The sequence below is a fragment of the Macaca thibetana genome, chromosome 6, assembly GCF_024542745.1.
Source record: "Macaca thibetana thibetana isolate TM-01 chromosome 6, ASM2454274v1, whole genome shotgun sequence".
Classification (NCBI taxonomy): Eukaryota; Metazoa; Chordata; class Mammalia; order Primates; family Cercopithecidae; genus Macaca; species Macaca thibetana.
This window is the reverse complement of record NC_065583.1, coordinates 174979973-174998298: the sequence shown is the minus strand read 5'-3', so window position 1 is coordinate 174998298 and position 18326 is coordinate 174979973. Positions and strand designations below refer to the sequence as shown.

Sequence of the window (18326 nt, the reverse complement as noted above, 5' to 3'; positions counted from 1 at the left end):
AGAACAAGTCACAACTCCATTACACGGATGTTGAACCAGATTGGCCAGATGCGGCTATAAGCTGGGCGTGGTGAATCCTGCTTCGGCCAGAATTATGTGCAAAGTTGGAAACGAATGTGTTGCCATGGACTGAGACCACATGGCTGCCGGGTTCTGGGGGACGTGGACCCGTTTTGTGTACGTGGCTCATGCATCTTGCCAAAAGGTTCACTGGTGTGGTTTATCCTCAGCACATGTCCAGGGAGGCCACGTGCAGTCACTCCACAGTGCTTTTCTGAGCCTGCCGAGCCACTGCCACACCCGGGAGGCCTGGACACCTGCAGCCCTCATCAAATCAGCTCTCACACCTGGGCCTTCATTATTCTCAGTCTGTGTCCCATGTGCCACACAGGTGAGGTGCTGGGAGTCCAGCTGCAGACACTCCAGGGTGCAGTGTTCAATGTGAGTGAGGGAAACTGAAGAAGGAAATGAAGAAGGGGAAGGGGTAGCTTCTGGGACCTATTGGAAAATGGCTGTTCCTTAGACCCAAATCTGTCCACATACCCTCTATAAAAGCACAAAGAAAGTACACAAAACCACCCACAACCAAACGGAACACAGAGAACAAATAACACAAACTCCAACTGACACATAAAAGATGAAACAAACATTTGAACCCATCAGAGCTGGCGAGGGTTGGAGCATGCTTGGAAGACGGGAGGGTTTGCAGTGCCCGCGTGTAGGAGGAAGCCCATGACATTCACCAGAGGAGACGTCTGCTCCCCGAGAGAGGGAGACGAAGAGGAGGTCTAAGGTGGGGTGGAACAGAAGCTGCACTGGGAGCTGAAAGGGTGATGCTTGGAATGTGCACAGGATGCACGGATGCAATCTTGTGGGCAACTGTCTGGGGAGAGGAGAGCTTCTGGGAAGGGGGAGATGCCGCTTTGATAAGGGCACTACTGACCCAGGGTGTTATCAAAGAATCAGAAAGAAACAGGCCCCCAAAGTTGCCATTTATTAAACAAATTGAACTTTACTATAGCCAATAAGTGGGTGCTCTTAAACTCCCTCCACAAGGCATCAGCTATTGCTGGTCCAGGAAAATCTGACACAAATAATCCTGAACAAAATAAGAAATCAGCATCCAGTCATAAAAATTGACTATAAGAGAGCCAAAATTGAGAATAAGAATAGAAATTTCAGCAGGAGAGAAACCTACCTCAAAAAATTCTCAAAGCAAATGAAAAGTGTACCACAACCCTCCAAGATAAGCAAGCAATTGCAGATTTAAAAGGTCATCACAAATCAGAGGCTCAAAAACTCAGAATGCAAATAGATAAATACTGGAAGGTGTAAAATTACAGCTAGCAACATTCAAGTAAGAAACTGAAGAAAAAGATAGAAATCATAACAAAAAGTAAGGATAAATTATGGGGTGCCCAAGGGAAAACATATACAACCAAAAGCACAGTGAGAGACTTAAAGAACAGAAATAAGAAGATACAAATAAGAAATTAAAATGAAAATAAAGGAGATTAAAAATATGAGAAAATAATAAATAGAAAAGCCTGTCAAAGAATATACAACATAGATGTAATTGGAGTAAATGAAGACTAAATAAACACAATGGAACAGAAATGATATTTAAAACTATAATTCTGGCAGGCGCAGTGGCTCACGCCTGTAATCCCAGCACTTTGGGAGGCCGAGGCGGACAGATCACCTAAGGTCAGGAGTTTGAGACTAGCCTGGCCAACATGGTGAAACATTGTCTCTACTAAAAATATAAAAATTAGCCAGGCATGGTGGCGTGCACCTGTAATCCCAGCTAGTCAGGAGGCTGAGGCAGGAGAATCACTTGAACCAGGGAGGAGGAGGTTGCAGTGAGCCAAGATTGTGCCACTGCACTCTAGCCTGGGAGACAGAGTGAGATCTCGTCTCAAGGAAACAAAAACAAACAAAAAAGCCACTATAATTCCACGCCTATAATCTCAGCACTTTGGGAGGCTGAGGCAGGAGGATCCCTTGAGCTCAGGAGTCTGAGACCAGCCTGGGCAACGTGGTGAAACCCTGTCTCTGCAAAAAATACAAACATTAGCCAGGTGTGGTGGTGCACATCTGTGGTCCCAGCTACTTGGGAGGGCTGAGGTGGGAGGATGGCTTGAGCCCAGGAGGCAGAGGTTGCAGTGAGCCAAGATTGCACCACTGCCCTCCAGCCTGGATGACTAAGCCAGACACTCTCTCTCTCTCTCTCTCTCTCTGTCTATATACATATATATACACACACACACACTTTATATACTTTGTTGATGAGATCAGATTCATGGGAACTTCTGGAAAGTGATGGGAAAAAGTGACGGGAGCCTGCGTCACACCTGGAGCCCATCAAAGTGACGGAACAGCACTCCGAAGGCATGAGCACTTCCTGGTATGGAAATCATTCCTCGGTTTCCAAAAACATCCACACTGGTTTTTCTACGAATGGTGGGATTTTATTTAATTATATTTTATTGTTCAACCCTGTCTGTGTTTTGTAAGTTTTCTGAATTTAATTCTACCTATGGAAAGATGCCCATCATGTACTCAAGAAAATCAACTTGGAGCATTGAAATAAAATACAAAAATTGTGGGATGCAGCTAAAGCTTAAGGAGAAACTGATTACTCCAATGCCTATATTAGACATGAAGAAAAAGTTTAAAATCAATTATCTTTGCTTCCACTTTAGGGAGCTAGTTAAAAAAGAAAAAATTAAGGTCAAGGTAGGTAGGGAAAAAAAAGAAATAATAAAAATAGAAAGAAATTTAATGAAATATAAAACAACAGGGAAAATTTACAAACCCAGAATTTGTTATTTGTAAAGATTAAGGCCAGGTGCAATGGCTCACACCTATAATCCCAGCACTTTGGGAGGCTGAGGTAGGCAGATTGCTTGAGCTCAGGGGTTCAAGATCAACCTTGGCAACATGGTGAAATCATGTCTCTACAAAAAATACAAAAATTAGCTGGGCATGGTGGTTTGAACGCCTGTAGAAGGAAGCTACTTGGGAGGCTGAGGTGGGAGAATCACTTGAACCCCAGAGGTGGAGGTTGCAGTGAACCAAGATTGCACCATTGCACTCCAGCCTAAGCAACAGAGTGAGACTCTTTCTCAAGGAAAAAAACAAAAGTTTAGTAAAATTGAAAATCCCTTAACAAGACTGATGATTAAAAAAAAAAAAAAAAAAAAGAAAAGGAAGGACAAATCATCAATGTCAGGAACCAGGAAGGGGCATCACAACAGGTCCTGCAGACATGGAAAGGGTAATGAGTGATGACAGGAACAACTTCACGCTGATGCATTCGACAGCTTAGATAAAATGGATGAATTCCTCGAAAGATACACATTACCAAAATAAACCCAAGCAAAAATAGAAAATGTAAATCACCCTATATTTGTTAAAGATATTAATTCATAATTAAACTTCTTACAAAGATAATTCCAGGCTCAAACAACTTCACTAGTAAATTCCATCTAGTACGTAAGAAAGAAGTAACATCTATTCTGTATAAACTCATAAACTAGAGGAGGAACTGTCATTTCCTAAAATATTTTATGAGATTGTTATAACCAGAATTCAAAAACCAGACAAAGGTATTATAAGACAGGAAATTGACAGACCAATATCCTTCATAAGCATAGATACAAAAATCACTAGCAAAACATAAGTGTATCAAATTCAGCAATAAGTAACAAGAATAAGATATCATGATTAAGTTGGACCGCCTAATCATGATTCTAGAAAATTCTAGAAATGCAAAATCTGTTTAACACAAGAAAATAAATCAATGTAGTTCACCATATTAACAAACTAAGGAAGACAAATTATATCATCATTTCAATAGATGCAAATCAATTATTTGAGAAAATATTACACCGTTTCATAATTGTTAAAAACTCTTAGCAAATGAAAAAAGTTGGTAAGTTTTTCAACCTGATAAAGAGATCTTACCGCTTCTTCTCAATATGGTACAAGAGGTAATAGCCACTGTAATAAGACATGAATGGGAAAATGGAAGTCATATTAATTCCAAATAAAGAAGTAAAAGTGCCGAGGGAAAGAAGCTGAATGCCAACTAGTTTACACTGAATTATTCCGTTTATATGAAAGTCTTGAACAGGTAAAACTAAACTTTGTTGTTGTTGTCTGTTTGTTGTTGATGAGATCAGATTCATGGGAACTTGTGGGCAGTGATGGGAAAAGGTGATGGGAGCCTGCGTCACACCTGGAGCCCATCGAATTGACTGAACGGCACTCCGAAGGCATGAGCACTTCCTTGCATGGAAATCATTCCTCAGTTTCCAAAAACATCCACATTGGTTTTTCTCTGAACAGTGGGATTTTATTTAATTATATTTTATTGCTCAATCCTTTTTTTATTTGTAAGTTTTCTGAAATGACTATGTATTACATTGGTAAATCAAAATATTAACTAATCCAACATAGTCCAAACAGTAAAAATATGACCTAAAATTATCTCCAGGTATGAATGCTTAGCAAAGAGTGTTGTAGGGCTTAGCTCTCTTCTGAGCTATTTGGTGAACTCTTTCTAGAAGATGTTCTTACAATGAACTTGGGCAATGGAAGAAAGGATTCATAATCATAATGAAGGCCTAGGGCCGGGAGGGCATCCGGTCAATAAGAAATTGGCCCTAAACCTTGAAGGTCCAGGTCTGAGGTTGGTCAGTCACTCCTCTCAGGTCAGCCTTGGAGGCAGCTGCCTCGTATTGGCTTCTTGACTCTTTGTCCTTCCTTTTCTCCATGTGTTTTGGGTCACAGTTCCTTTCTTCCTAAGTTTCACAAAGTCCTCACTGAGGTCTTCCTCCTGCCATGTCCTCAGTTACCTCCTGGGCTCAGCCCCACAGGATGAGCTCCCTCTGTTGCTGTTCCCCTGGGCAGCTGGCATCTGCAAACACCACATGGCCTTCCAGTTCTTCTCCCACCCCCACCCACCCATGCCTCCGTGGGAAGGGCAGCAACTCTCCCGGGTCTTTGCCTCTGGAGGGCTGAGGCCCCACTCTCTTCTCAGGATTTGTGCCAATTGCTTTGGTGACGCAGACACAAGGAATCCCGTCTGTCCTGTCACTCCCTGTCCCCTCTCAGAGCTTCCTTTTTTTTCTGACCCCTTCTGGATACATTCAGGACAGGACACAGCGGGCAGTGTGGACAGCAGGTGTGTGTCTCCTGGCTCTGACTTCTGGGTGACCAGAGGCCCAGGGGCTTCGATGCAGGAGGGTCATCTACTTTGCTGCCCACCATGTAGACAATGAACACAGAGCCCCGGATGAGGCAGTGGGAGCTGTCTCCTCCAGGACTGTCCTGAGGGGCAGTGGACACAGCCCACAGTGGATGCCGGCCTTGCTGAGCAGGGAGACTAAGGACAGCAGCCCAGTGAGACCAGGAGCTCAGCTGAGAGGAGCCACGCCCTCTCCAGGGAAAGCACTGCACCTCCCGTGTGGCGTCGGCTGTGTTGGATGCCGCCGGCAGAGAGCAACACTGTGGCCTGAGCTGTGTCCTCCAAATTCATAGGTGAGGCCCCAGCCCCCACGGGACTGTATCTGGAGCTACAACATTGAGGGAGGGAATTAAGGTTAAATGAGGTTGTGAGGAGGGCCCTGACCCAACAGGACGTGTCCTTGTAAGAAGAGAAAGCAACACCCAGGGATGCGTGTGCAGAGGAGCAGCCGTGGGAGGACACGGGAGAAGCCACAGACTGCAGGCCATGAAGAAGCCTCGGGAGAAACCGCCCAGTGGCCCCTTGGTCTTGAACTCCCAGACCCCAGACTGCGAGGGACCAGTTTCTGGTGTTGAAGCCCCGGCCCATGGTGCTTTGTTACTGCTGCCCGAGCCAACAAGGCTGAATGAAGAGGAAGGACAGCAGTGTGCCAGGTGTGTGTGGGCCTTGCACAGCCGGGGAGGCTCTGGTGGCAGGAGATCCTGTCTCCAGCCTGGCTGGGCAGTGCTGGTGAGTCTGCTGACATCCGGGGCTCTGTGTTCATTGTCTACATGGTGGGCAGCAAAGAAATGACCCTCCTGCATCGAAGCCCCCTGGGCCTCTGGTCACCCAGAAGTCAGAGCCAGGAGACACACACCTGCTGTCCACACCTGCTGCCCTGGTGCGACTGCAGAGAAAGGCAGAGACCCGGGGCATCGGCTATGGCACCAGGATGCAAGGCACCAAATGCCTCTTCCTCCCTGGGAACACTGGCAAAGGCTCAGCGAGCCGCAGCCTGGCGTGAAGATGAGGGTTGGTCTGGGCCGTGCCTGCCTGAGCAGCCCGGGGTTTCCTGTGCCCTCCGGCAGAAAGCCGGGGGCCTGTGGGGTGACCCAGGCTGCAACGGTCATAACCAGGGCAGCACTGGCTGTCACTGGCTGTCCCAAACAAGCCCTTTGTCTCTGAGAGGGCAGGGTGCCTGTGTGTGCATGTGTGTTACGGACACCTTCCCAGGAGGTAAGCGACATGCCAGCTCCCCTCATCCCACTCCAGGGGCCAGTTTCCACGGTCTCAGCTTGGTTGGGGGTGTGGGCTCCCTTGCCCTAATCCCTGGGGGAGCCCATTTTCCCAGACACAAGGACAAATCAGGCCGGCTCGGCCGGGGACAGACAATTTCCTACATTTATTTGTTTCTCCCGAAAGAAGGCTTCTGTTTGGTTCTAATGAGTAGCTTTTCCTAAAGAGAAACAATAATAACAGCAGAAACGTAAGTGGATTTTGTAAACTTGTAATCATACGTGTCAAACACAGCGTGGTATTTTCCCCCGCAAAATAGAAATGGTGGGAAGTCATATAGAGTGGGTGCGGGAAATTGTGTTTTCTCTGACAGAAGTTAATTCTAAACTAAGTATTCCCTGAAAGGAAAGCAGGGAAACATTTTTACATGTCTATCATTCGTCCTTAGAGGACACAAAACAAATACGTTTTTTAACGCTTGACACCAGCATTATTCCGCGTGGCCTCGGGCTATGTGCTGTTTTCCAGTTTGTAGAATTGGAGGAGAAGAAAACAGCTCTGCATTAAGAGGAACATATTGTACAGGTTAATCATAAGCACGCAGAAATCAGAACGCTGCCAGCCGGCAGGACGGAAGGCCTGGGCACCAGGAGTTGCGGGAAGGCAAGGAAGTGGAGGTGGCAGCAACGAGGGGCCAGACCAGGGTCACAGCCCCTGTGGCAAACGCTTGTGGATGTGCCATGGCTGGAGCTCTTTTGGGTCCCTCTCTGTTGGGAAGCAGCCCTTCACAGGTCTCCCAGTGATGCTTACGTGCAGAAGGAAGCTCCTTGGAAAGCCGAGGGTCATTTTATCAGAGTCCATTCCCCAGGAAGTCCCCGTCAAGGAGCACCAGGGCAGTCAGGTCCTGAGGCAGACGGCATCACCAGGGCCAAGGCCCCGGGGCTGTCCTAGATCCTCCCGCAAATGTGGTGGGAATTACGACTGGTCCCCCAAGTGAGCCCAGACGCACACAATGCATAACAGTGTAGCAGCCACAAGGCCGAGGTTCCGGGGGGCCTTCTCCAGCCTGGCCTTCGGTCACTCCCACCCCGGCTTCTGCCTCTGGGAGGCAGGCCCATGTGCGTCCTTTCTGTGGAGCATGGAAGTCTGGCTTTGGTGGGAGGCAGCCCTGCCTGGGGTTTCCACTTTGAGGTTCCTTCTTTTCCCTGGGATTAGGAGTGTTTCATCGCTGACCCTGGGGTCAAGCCTCAGGATTTCGAAGCCCACAGTCCTCCATGAAAACCCACCCTGCATGGCTGTTGCTGGGGGAGGGCTCTCAGAAGAGAGGCCCTTGGGGTCCCTGTCCTGTGAGGGTCCAGCAAGAGGTCAAAGTGTGCAGTTACTGGCCCTGGTCCCCACTGCCTGCCAGCCTTCCTCCGCCACCCAGCCTGTCCTTCCAGGGGCACACGTAGGCCTTCCTGGACCCCCACAGGGGAGCCCCAGCCCATGCACCTGTCCCGTCCTGAGGGCAAAGTGAGGCTGAGGGGCCCCTGGACATGGGTCCCGTTCCTTCCCGTCTCCTGCCAGTATGGCCTCCCCAGCACAGGCCCTTTACCATCCTTGTGAAATTTTTGGCAGCATCTGGAAGGGAGCTGGAAACATGGCCCAGGGAGTGAGTTTCCCACAGAACATTCTAGTCCAATGCTGGCCCCAGCTTCTCTTCTTTTTTCCTAGGCTGTGCGCCTTTTACTCCCAGAGGCATCCGGCCACCATGGCTCCTGTGGGGATGGTGTGTCTCCGGCTGTCTCATCTCTCCGTCCCTGTTTCTGTCTCTGTCATACATTCACGCTGCATGATGGCCAATTCGGTCCAGCAAGAAGGTGGCGCTGCGACCCCTCCCCTCCAGAGCATGGCCGCCACCACTGCCCAGGGAGGGTGGGGGGAGGGATGCTCTGTTTTCAGTCCCTAGAGGATCACACTGAACCCCAAACAGGTCTGCTGTTGGCATTAGAGATGCCCGTGGAGGGACTCGGCTGGCAGCCCCTGGCTCAGGGCTCAGCATCCTGCCAGGGGTGGCTCCTGGGTGTCCTTTTGCTGGACTCAGGCCTCGCCACTTCACTGAGGCCTTCAACATCCACAGCCTTGGGGGACAAAGCAGTTTCCGTTGATAAAAGAAAGACTTCAGCCAAATTAAATGTAAAGGAGTTTAATTGAGCAATGAATGACTTGCGAACCAGGCAGCCCTCCCAGCCATAGTAGGCTCTGGGACTCCAGCACAGCTGTGGGCAGAAGATTTACGGACAGGAAAAGGAAAGCAACGCACAGAAAATGGAAGTGAGGCCCAGACACATCCGGCTTATTACAGGTTGGTGTTTGCCTTATTTGAACACGGTTCAAACAGCTGGCTACATGTGGTCCGCCCAAACTCAGTAACAGGCACAAGTGTAGGCGATGGCCTGTTTACGCCTGCATTTGTTATAGTTGACAATGTGCAGAAAAACCTTTAGGCCGAACTTAAAATATGTAAGGAGGCAGCTTTGGGCTAAAGTTGATTTAGCCCCGTGCGTTTTGAAACTCACATTGGCAAGAATCTCTTTTATTCACTTTCCCTAAGACGCCTTCTTGGGTCTTCCGACAGTGTCTTGCTGCACTCCAGGATCTTTCTCTAGGAACATCAAGCAGGCACCTGAATGGATCCTGCATCCTCGTTCTCAGCTCAGCCCTTCCCTCTGTCAGGAGTGGGGAGGGCAGAGACACTGTTTCTGGAAGGTCCTGCTGTATCTGCTCTCCCACTCCCATCTCACCCTGGCCCACACCCTTGGACCTGGTTTCACAAGAGCAGCCTTGGGACAGACCCTAGTTGCTAGAGGGCGGTGCAGCTGCCTCCGCCTCACCCCCAGCCTCACCCCCAGCCTCACCCTCAGCCTTCACCTCACCCCCAGCCTCGCTGGCTCCCCTCCGCAACTCCACCAAACCGCAGGACGGCTCTGAGCTGTGCTCACTCTCTCCTGGGCCAGGCTGCAGACAGCACTGCCAAGCCACCCCTTCCCCATGATCTCAAACAGCAAAGGCTGCAAATGCTTAGGTCACTTTTCAGTCCCCAAAACTTTCTGGACTCGAACCTGAGGAGGCACCTCCGAGGGGAGCAGGACTGCAGCTGCCCAGACCAGGAGGGAAGCTCCAGGGCTTGATTGCCCACCTGGTTCCCAGCCGAGGTGGCCTCTCACTGGGGCCATTTAGCTGAGGGGGTTGCTGAGCTGGTGTGAGACCCCTGCTGCCAAGTCCCCCAATCTCTTGGGCTGTGTGTGGCGGTTCCTGATCCAGCTGTCCCCTCCTCATGTGTGAAGCACGGGTGGCAACTGCAGGCACTGCTCAGGAGCCTGGGGAGTGGTCTCCATGCAGCTGCCCATTCGTGCATCCTTGGTGCTGTGTCTTAGCAGGAGATAAAAATGTCACCCGACGTACCCCTCAGAAGAACCCCCCCGTGCCTCAGCTGGTCCCTACACAACTCCTACATAATGTCAGTCTCCTTGGTAGGGGTTAATAAGGGCCCTCCCGGAACTTGGGTGATCACTTCAGAGCCTGTCAGCCTTGGAGTAATTCTGCCATTGCACCATCAGCCTTGTGAGCTGTGAGCATTCCCCAGGAGAGCGCCCGTCTTATCTCAGGAAACTCCCCTTGATCACGGCCCACTGGTTCAGAGTCAAATATGGTCTCGACCGTGGAAGTGGACGCCCCAGAAATGCTTCACACCTTTTCAGTGCTTTCATTTTCCTAAACAGGAGGGCTCCTCTGGTGTACACATGTGTGCACACACACTCTCATAAACACACCACACATGCAAACACATAAACGGGCCACATGCGAACACACGAACCGCACACGCACTAACAGGCCATGGTGCATGCACATACCGCACACGTGTGAGCACATATACCACCTATGCGTGCACCCTTTGCACTCACACACATTCACACGTGTGCTCACATGTGCACACATGCACAGCATGCAAACACGCCACACACACACCACACATCTGTGCACACACATGCTCTGCCCTTCCACATGAGATTGTCATTCCTTTGCAAGCTCTTCCCCTGGAGTGGGCCCTGTCCCCAGAGATCCCTAAGAAACAGCCACACACAGTTTGTCTGAAACTGGGCTGGACACAGAGCTCTGTAAGGGGTCCTTTGCCCTTGAAAAGGCCACAGGACTCTCACCAGCTTGTAAGGACTTGCACGTCACAGTGTGGGTTTAAAACAAAGATGGGTCCCTCTTGTCTGTCAGATACCATGATCAGCATTGCCAGGTTGCCCCTCCTCTGGCTGCTAGGAAGGGTGAGGCTTGGTAAGGCCGGATTACTTATCAGTGGGGGAATTTTCGGGCCTTTTGAAGTGGCTTTGTGAGTCTGGAGGCTCTGAGTTTGGCCCGGCGCCTGCTCTAGGGGTTGACACGCGCACCTATAAATAACAGCGGTGACAGGTCCCCTGTCAGCACCCGCTGATGGACGGCCCCTTCTCCCGCCATTACAGCCTTGTGACTGTGGGAAAATTAATTTAAGTGGTAGTTAATTTCTAATGAATTCCACTCAAGCAGCTAATATGGTCCCTCGGCGTTATGGTAACCTTCATGGATCATTGCATTATGTAAATAAATTCTACTTTATGCTGGTTTATTAAAAAAGAGAGTGAAGATTGGGAAGGCTGGTGAAATCTTCTCTCAGACGCACAAGACTAACAGACAGCAGGGAGACATTTAAGGAAGGGAAGCCGCCCAGTCCACAGGTGCTTTCCTGGAAGGCTGCACTTCTCACCTCTAACTTTCCAGATGGGCTGAACTGCCCACTTGCAGGGCTCCGCATACATATCTCCAAATCTCCAAATTCCATTTTGTTTTGTTTTGAGATGGAGTCTCACTTTGTCACCCAAGTTGGAGTGCAGTGGTGCGATCTCAGCTCACTGCAATCCCTGCCTCCTGGGTTCAAGTGATTCTCCTGCTTCGGCCTCCTGAGTAGCTGGGATTACAGGCATGTGCCAACATGCCCGGCTTTTTTTTTTTTTTTTGTATTTTTAGTAGAGACAGAGTTTCACCGTGTTGGCCAGGCTGGTCTCAAACTCCCGACCTCAGGTAATCCGCCCTCCTCAGCTTCCCAAAGTGCTGGGATGACAGGTGTGAGCCACCACGCCTGGTCTCCAAATTCCTTGTGTCATCATTGCATTCCAAATGGAAAGAGGAGCGTTCTGCCTTAAACCACATGCAGTTCCTAACAACCCTTAGAGACAAACCTGGGGAGTACCCTGATCGGAAGCCTCAGTCTGAGGACAAGTACAGGCTGGAGGAGCTGGGCATGTTTCGGCCTCCTGGTCCAGCATGGAGAGGGAGGGACATGCAGGCTCCCCATAAATTCTTCTACGCCACCCTCAGAGCCCACCCTGTGGAGTCCCCTCCACGGCCCTCCCTTGCTCGCTCCTGGTCACTCCAGGAAGTTGCTGCATCTGCACCCAACCTGTTCAGTCCCCTGGTGGCATTCGCTGAGCCAGAGATGCCCTCCACCCTGCAACTCTTTCCTGTCTTGGCACCCGAAGCTCTCCGTGCTCCCAGTCTTCCCCCAGTGCCTGGGCACCCTGCTTTTCCCCTGCTGTGGCACCATCCTCTTCTATGGGGGAGCACACAGGGCTGGAGCCGGGACCCCTTCTGTACCTACACATTCTCCTGGGGGACAGCGTCCAACCCTCGGCTTTTGCTATGCTTTGTTCCAGTTGTCTAATGCTGCGGTCAAGTCACCCCAAGGCAGGAGCTTAAAACAGTAATGACCTTGCATGTTGTTCACAGGTTTGGGCTGACTGGGCTCAGCAGGGCTGCTCTTGTTCAGCAGTGGTCAGATGGTGGCTGTGGCTGTCTCCTTCATCTTACCTAGTCCTCAGACTGAGGCTCCCATACCTGGGCCCCTCCGGCACACCTCTGTCTAAATGGCCTCTCCATGCAGCAGCCTCTGGGTCTGACCACTGAATGCTCCCAGGGCAAGGGCCCCAGGATAAGCCCACAGAGGCTTCATTGGTTTCCTAAGCTCACTTTTCATTGTGTTGATGGAGACGGTCGCAGAAGCCCATCCAGGCAGGAGGCGTGGGGGCAGAGACCTCACCTCCTCAAAGGAGAAGGGTCCAAGAATTCTGGGCACATTGCAAAACTGCCCACTGTCACTATGTCCTGGGCACCCAGATCTTCACCTCTGGACTCAGGTCCAGCCTCTGGTCCTCTGTCTCAGGGGCTCACCTACATGGGCTGTTTGGGGGTGCTTTTCCTTTCTCCCACTCAGTTTCCTGCTCACTGCAGGTTTAGCCAGTGGCAGGTGCTGGCAGATCAGAGTGAGACGGAGGCTTTGCTTCAGCTCTCCCTGCATGCAGCAAGCCTGGGTGTCTCGGGGGCCCCTCCACACAGCTGCCCTCGGCTTGGGAGCTGCCCCTCCCCTGCCCTCCCCTCCCCTCCCCTCCCCTCCCCTCCCCCTCCCCTCCCCCCCCTCCCCTCCCCTCCCCTCCCCTCCCCTCCCTCCCCCCCCTCCCCTGCCCTCCCCTGCCCTCCCCTCCCCTGCCCTCCCCTCCCCTCTTCTTAAACCCTGCTCTTATATTTATGAAAGCTGGTGGCCAGGCACAGTGGCTCACGCCTATAATCCCAGAACTTTGGGAGGGCGAGGTGGGCGGGTCACTTGAGGTCAGGAGTTCGAGACCAGCTCAGCCAACATGATAAAACTCCATCTTTACTAAAAATACAAAAATTAGCCAGGTATGGTAGCACATGCCTGTAATCCCAGCTACTCGGGAGACTGAGGCAAAAGAATCGCTTGAACTCGGGAGGCAGAGGTTGCAATGAGCTGAGATCGCACCACTGCACTCTAGCCTGGCGATAGAGTGGGACTTCATCTTAAAAACAAACAAAAACCAAAAACAACAACAACAAAAAAACTGGCTAAAGGTCACCTGAAATCACCCAATTTCCATGTGCCATCTCTTTCCTGCCAGCCCCAACCGACACTGTTTCTCTGAACACCACAATGGGACCCAGCCTTAAGGTGCCATTTTTCCTTCCAAACTCACCTCTTCCCAGTTCCCCACTGAGCAGGGCGAAACATCATCCACTCAGTCGCCGTCAAAAATGAAGAGGCCAGGCGCAAATTCTCCTGTTTCATCACCACACATTGAATGCACAGGTGTGTCTGGTCTACACCTAGGTCTACCCTGGAGTCTACCTTAGGGTCTACACCTGGGTCTACACTGGAGTCCACCTTAGGGTCTACACCTGGGTCTACCCTGGAGTCCACCCTAGGGTCTACACCTGGGTCTACCCTGGAGTCCACCCTAGGGTCTACACCTGGGTCTACCCTGGAGTCCACCACTAGGGTACCCTGGAGTCACCTAGGGTCTGGGTCTACCCTGGAGTCCACCCTAGGGGCTACACCTGGGTCTACCCTGGAGTCCACCCTAGGGGCTACACCTGGGTCTACCCTGGAGTCCACCCTAGGGGCTACACCTGGGTCTACCCTGGAGTCCACCCTAGGGGCTACACCTGGGTCTACCCTGGAGTCCACCCTAGGGGCTACACCTGGGTCTACCCTGGAGTCCACCCTAGGGGCTACACCTGGGTCTACCCTGGAGTCCACCCTAGGGGCTACACCTGGGTCTACCCTGGAGTCCACCCTAGGGGCTACACCTGGGTCTACCCTGGAGTCCACCCTAGGGGCTACACCTGGGTCTACCCTGGAGTCCACCCTAGGGGCTACACCTGGGTCTACCCTGGAGTCCACCCTAGGGGCTACACCTGGGTCTACCCTGGAGTCCACCCTAGGGGCTACACCTGGGTCTACCCTGGAGTCTACCCTAGGGTCTACCCTGGAGTCTACACTTGGGTCTCGCCTCGGGTCCAGGGGTTTCCCTGTCGTCCACTGCCAGCCACAGCGCCCTCTGGTTGGGCCACCACAGTAGCTCTGCCTGACTTCCTGCCGCAGTCCTGGTTCCTGCCGTCCGTTCCACACATGGGGCCGGATGACCCCTGGAAGCACCCACAGGACTTCCAGTCACCTCTGGGATCACACCCACCCATGCCCAGGCTCTAGACCCTGCCCCTTCTGAGCCCCCAGCCTGGCTCACTGCCCTGCTCCAGCTGCCACCTAGACACACGAACATGCCGTCCCAGGTAACCCCATGAGAAGGGACCCTGAGGTGGGGCTAGGTGGGAGTGTGTGCTGGGGAGACCTCCCAGGACCAGCACAGAAGGAGGCAAACTGCACATAGGGCTGGCATCAAGAGCATTCCAGGGCAGAAGAAGGAAAAGTAGAAGACGAGGCTGGGGATTTGAAACAAATTTGCATTATTTACTATTAATTGAGTCCAAACAAACGGCACAGGAGCTACTCCCCTAAATCTAAAATTAAATCATCATTTCTAGTGGCTCTTCCTCGTCGCCATTGGTGGCCGTCCATCCTACAAATGACTGGCCTGCTTGCCTTAGTGCGTCCTGATAGGGCCAAGGGAAGGCTGCACTCCTCGTGTGAGATGCTGTGGATGTGTTCCGGAGATTTCTGTGGTCATGTCACAGGCAGGGACGTCCCATGTCCACTTGCAGCTCTTGCTTTTGTCCAATTCTTCTTTCAGCACAGAGGGGTGCCGGCTTCGGGTGGAGCCGGGGCTTCATGGCCCTTCTGTTTTCAGGCCACACCAGTGTCCACCCAGCGGGTCTCTGCTCAACACTGGGAGTAAAGAAAACCCAGCCAGGCCCCCACTGGGGAATGGGACCTGGACTTGGCCTGATTTGAGCCATTCTCCTGAGGCCTGTGAGTCCCAAGGCTGTGGGTGGCCTGTGCTCCAGGGTCTCTCCAGATGGGGCTTTGTCTGCAGACACACGAGGCTGTCAGGGGCCTGAGCTGGGCCTGGATTTCCTAGGGAGGCCCTGGAAGGAGGCCGTCCATGAAGCTGGAGGCTGCAGGAGGTGCCTTCGTGGGGAGCCTGCCCTGCGGGAAACTGCTCTTGGCAGACCTGGCATCCCCGGTCCTTTGCTTGTCCTTAAGTGAGCTTCCAGCAAGGCTGCAGCAAGGATTTCCAGGTGCCCAGACTGCTGGGCAGGCTGGGACTAGGGGAAGCAGCGCTCCTGGGCAGGTGAGTGTGAGCTGGGTGGTGCCTCCTGGCCAGGCCTCCTCCGCCTGCATTCCCCACGCAGCCCATGACTTTCCCAGGTGAGGCCGAGTTAAACAGAAGAAAACTCGCTGTGCAGCAGTTTCCTTTGCCATGCACTCTTCCCCCAGAGATGGCCTCCAGCCTACCCCCGGCCACCTCCTATCTCCCATATCCCTGTCCTGGAGGGCTGCCTTGCCACCCACATCGGCCCCCTCTGTCCTGGTACCTCCCCACACAGAGCAGACCTGCCCTGGGCCGGTCCTCTCTTCCCAGGAACATTTCCTCCTTGCCCCTGCTGCCCCAAAGCTGCTAAGCCAGAGTCTGAATCCTGCCCTGCCTCCACTGGGTCCCCAGGAGGGCAGGGCTGTGTGGGTCCCCCTCCCTGGAGCCCACCCTGCCCACGTTGTGGCCAGGACTGGGGTGCTGGAGAGGAGAGCAGGGGCTGGAAACCAGTCTTTCCTCCCTCCTGGGGGTTCCTGGATTTTTTTGAGACCCCAATTTCTGTAGGGCCCTGACCAGAAGGGGCGCCTTCCGGTGGACCAATGGCCTTTACCCACGTGTCCAGCACCTGCCTTAAGTGTCTCCCCGACACCCTGCAGCCCGGGAGCTGTGGCAACCTCATCCTGTCTTCCCTTCTCCCTCCCCTCCTGCTGTTTTTCTGTCTCCATTTCTATCTATCTCTGCCTTTGCTTCTCTGTCTCTGTCTCATTCTCTCTATATGTCTCTATGTCTGTCTCTGTCTCTGCATCTCATCCCCCAGGGGTCCCCATCAGCTTAACGGAGGTGTCCACTCTCCACCTGCCCTGGGGTGATACACTTGGTGGGGAGACGGTGTGGTGCAACGCAGTGGATTTTAGATGGGGGGGGCAGAGCCAATCACTGGCTGGTGGGGGCTCCTCCACTTACAGATGGGGTGACCTGGGGAAAATCACTTCACTGCTTTCACCTGTAAAGTGGGAGGAATGGCGACACCCGCCTCCCGGAGTCCCTTTGAGGATTGAATTGACGAATGCACCCTGAGCAATGCCTCGTGAGTGTGCCCCGTGTAAATGCTGGTGAGACCATTACCCAGGTCCCGGAGGGCACCCAGCCACGCGTGGCTCCTGTGGGGTTCCTGTGGCTGAGTCTTGGGAAACATCAAACAATATTCGTAGCAACACCTCCAGACTGAGCCGTTAGCATCTGACCATGACAAGGGCTGCCTTTTCTGCGAGTAGAGACAGATTACATTCTGTGGTGGGAAGTGCAACTTCAGGGTAGCCTGGGTGATACCTGTGAACTCAGCAGCTATGATAAATACTAAAGCAAAAGCAAATTTTGCATTTCAAAATAGTAAAAGTAAAAAATCAAAATTCTGATAGTATTGAGAGCTGAAAACCATTTGTTAATAAAAGCCTCCCAATGAAAAGTGTTAGAAAATCTAACAATAATTATTGGAATCTTACCACATGCAGTTCTCCCTAAGCAAGTTTTACTGCAAGTCCTATGAGAAGGTTCGAAGGTTCTGGCCACAGAGCACCAGAACCAACGGATTCAGCCGCCAGCAGCTAAGGGCAACCTCCCTCCTTTCCTCACAGCAGCCTCCGATGAAAGCAACATCCGGGTGACGCTGGGAGAGCTGCCTAGAGGGATGAGAGGAGCAGGGGCCCCGGGTGTTTCCTTTGTCCTCCAGCTCTTCCCCGTCTGACTGCCTGGAATGTTGGGAGTAATTGCTAGAGCACTGGCCACCCTATCGTGCCAGGAGTTTGTCATGAGGATGGAAAGTAAGCACCAGGGTTGGCTGGTGAGGGAGAAGAGAAGGAGACCGGGAAGTCCAAACACGGAGATGCCTTGGCCTTTGGACAGCCTTCCTTGAGGCAGGCAGGCAGGCAATATGCTGTATGTTTGGTTTAAACCACGGCTGAGGCAGGAGAATAGGGTCTGGAGAAGGGGAACCTAAGGCCGATTCACGCTGACTTCCTAGAACTAAATCCAAAGGAAAACTCCAACTTTCTGTGCCCAAGTAACCACAGGACCAGAGGCTACTCCCTTTGCAACCCCTCCCCCTTTTTTCTGAGTGGCAGATGAAAAATTGAAAGTACTTCTGATTAGTCCCCTCCTGCAACCAATCAGGCTGGTCTAGGGCCAAGTCTGTATTTGCATGGGAGTATAATACTGTAATTTCACTTCAGCCTCTGATTGGTCACTTTCCACAACCAATCAGACGTTTGTATAGGGTATAACTTTGTAATTTTGCTTCAGCCTCTGATTGGTCCCCTTCCACAACCAATCAGACTGATCATAGGCCACTAGTTCATTTACGTAGGGTGTACACAAGTAACCAATGGGAAACCACTGGAGGGTATTTAAACCCCAGAAAATTCTGTAACTTGCTCAGGCCCGTTTCCATCATGTGGAGTGCACTTTCATTTCCAATAAATCTCTACTTTTGTTGCTTCATTCTTTCCTTGCTTTGTTTGTACATTTCATCCAATTCTTTGTTCAAGACACCAAGAACCTCCATACCTTCCACCAGTAACACTGCTATTTTCATCCCTTCTCTTTTGAAGTGGACACAATTTGTAACCAGCTGTACATCTTTGGATGATCAGGCAGGACTCTCCTAATACATGAATCTATATACATAGCATGCATTTGGCACAGTGCATGATTCAAGATAAAAGCTTCATAAACATTTGGCTGGATGAGTAAAGAATTAGAGTTTGATTCACTGA

General features: G+C 51.6%; 1 protein-coding gene across 48 annotated transcripts in view; it reads left to right on the top strand.

The window, feature by feature from the left end:
- NDUFS6 (NADH:ubiquinone oxidoreductase subunit S6) overlaps positions 1–18326 on the top strand; it is a 183703-nt gene that overhangs the window by 140111 nt on the left and 25266 nt on the right. The window contains exon 1 of one of the 48 annotated variants that reach the window (XM_050795331.1): positions 6329–6332. The exons of 43 other annotated variants lie outside the window; for them this stretch is intronic. The gene's annotated coding sequence lies outside the window, so the exon portion shown is untranslated. Of the gene's footprint in view, positions 1–6328; positions 6333–6535; positions 6540–12737; positions 12742–15123; positions 15128–16474; positions 16480–18326 lie in introns of those variants that run through there. 4 more of the 48 variants (XM_050795316.1, XM_050795324.1, XM_050795328.1 and 1 more) reach the window with 4 other exon arrangements.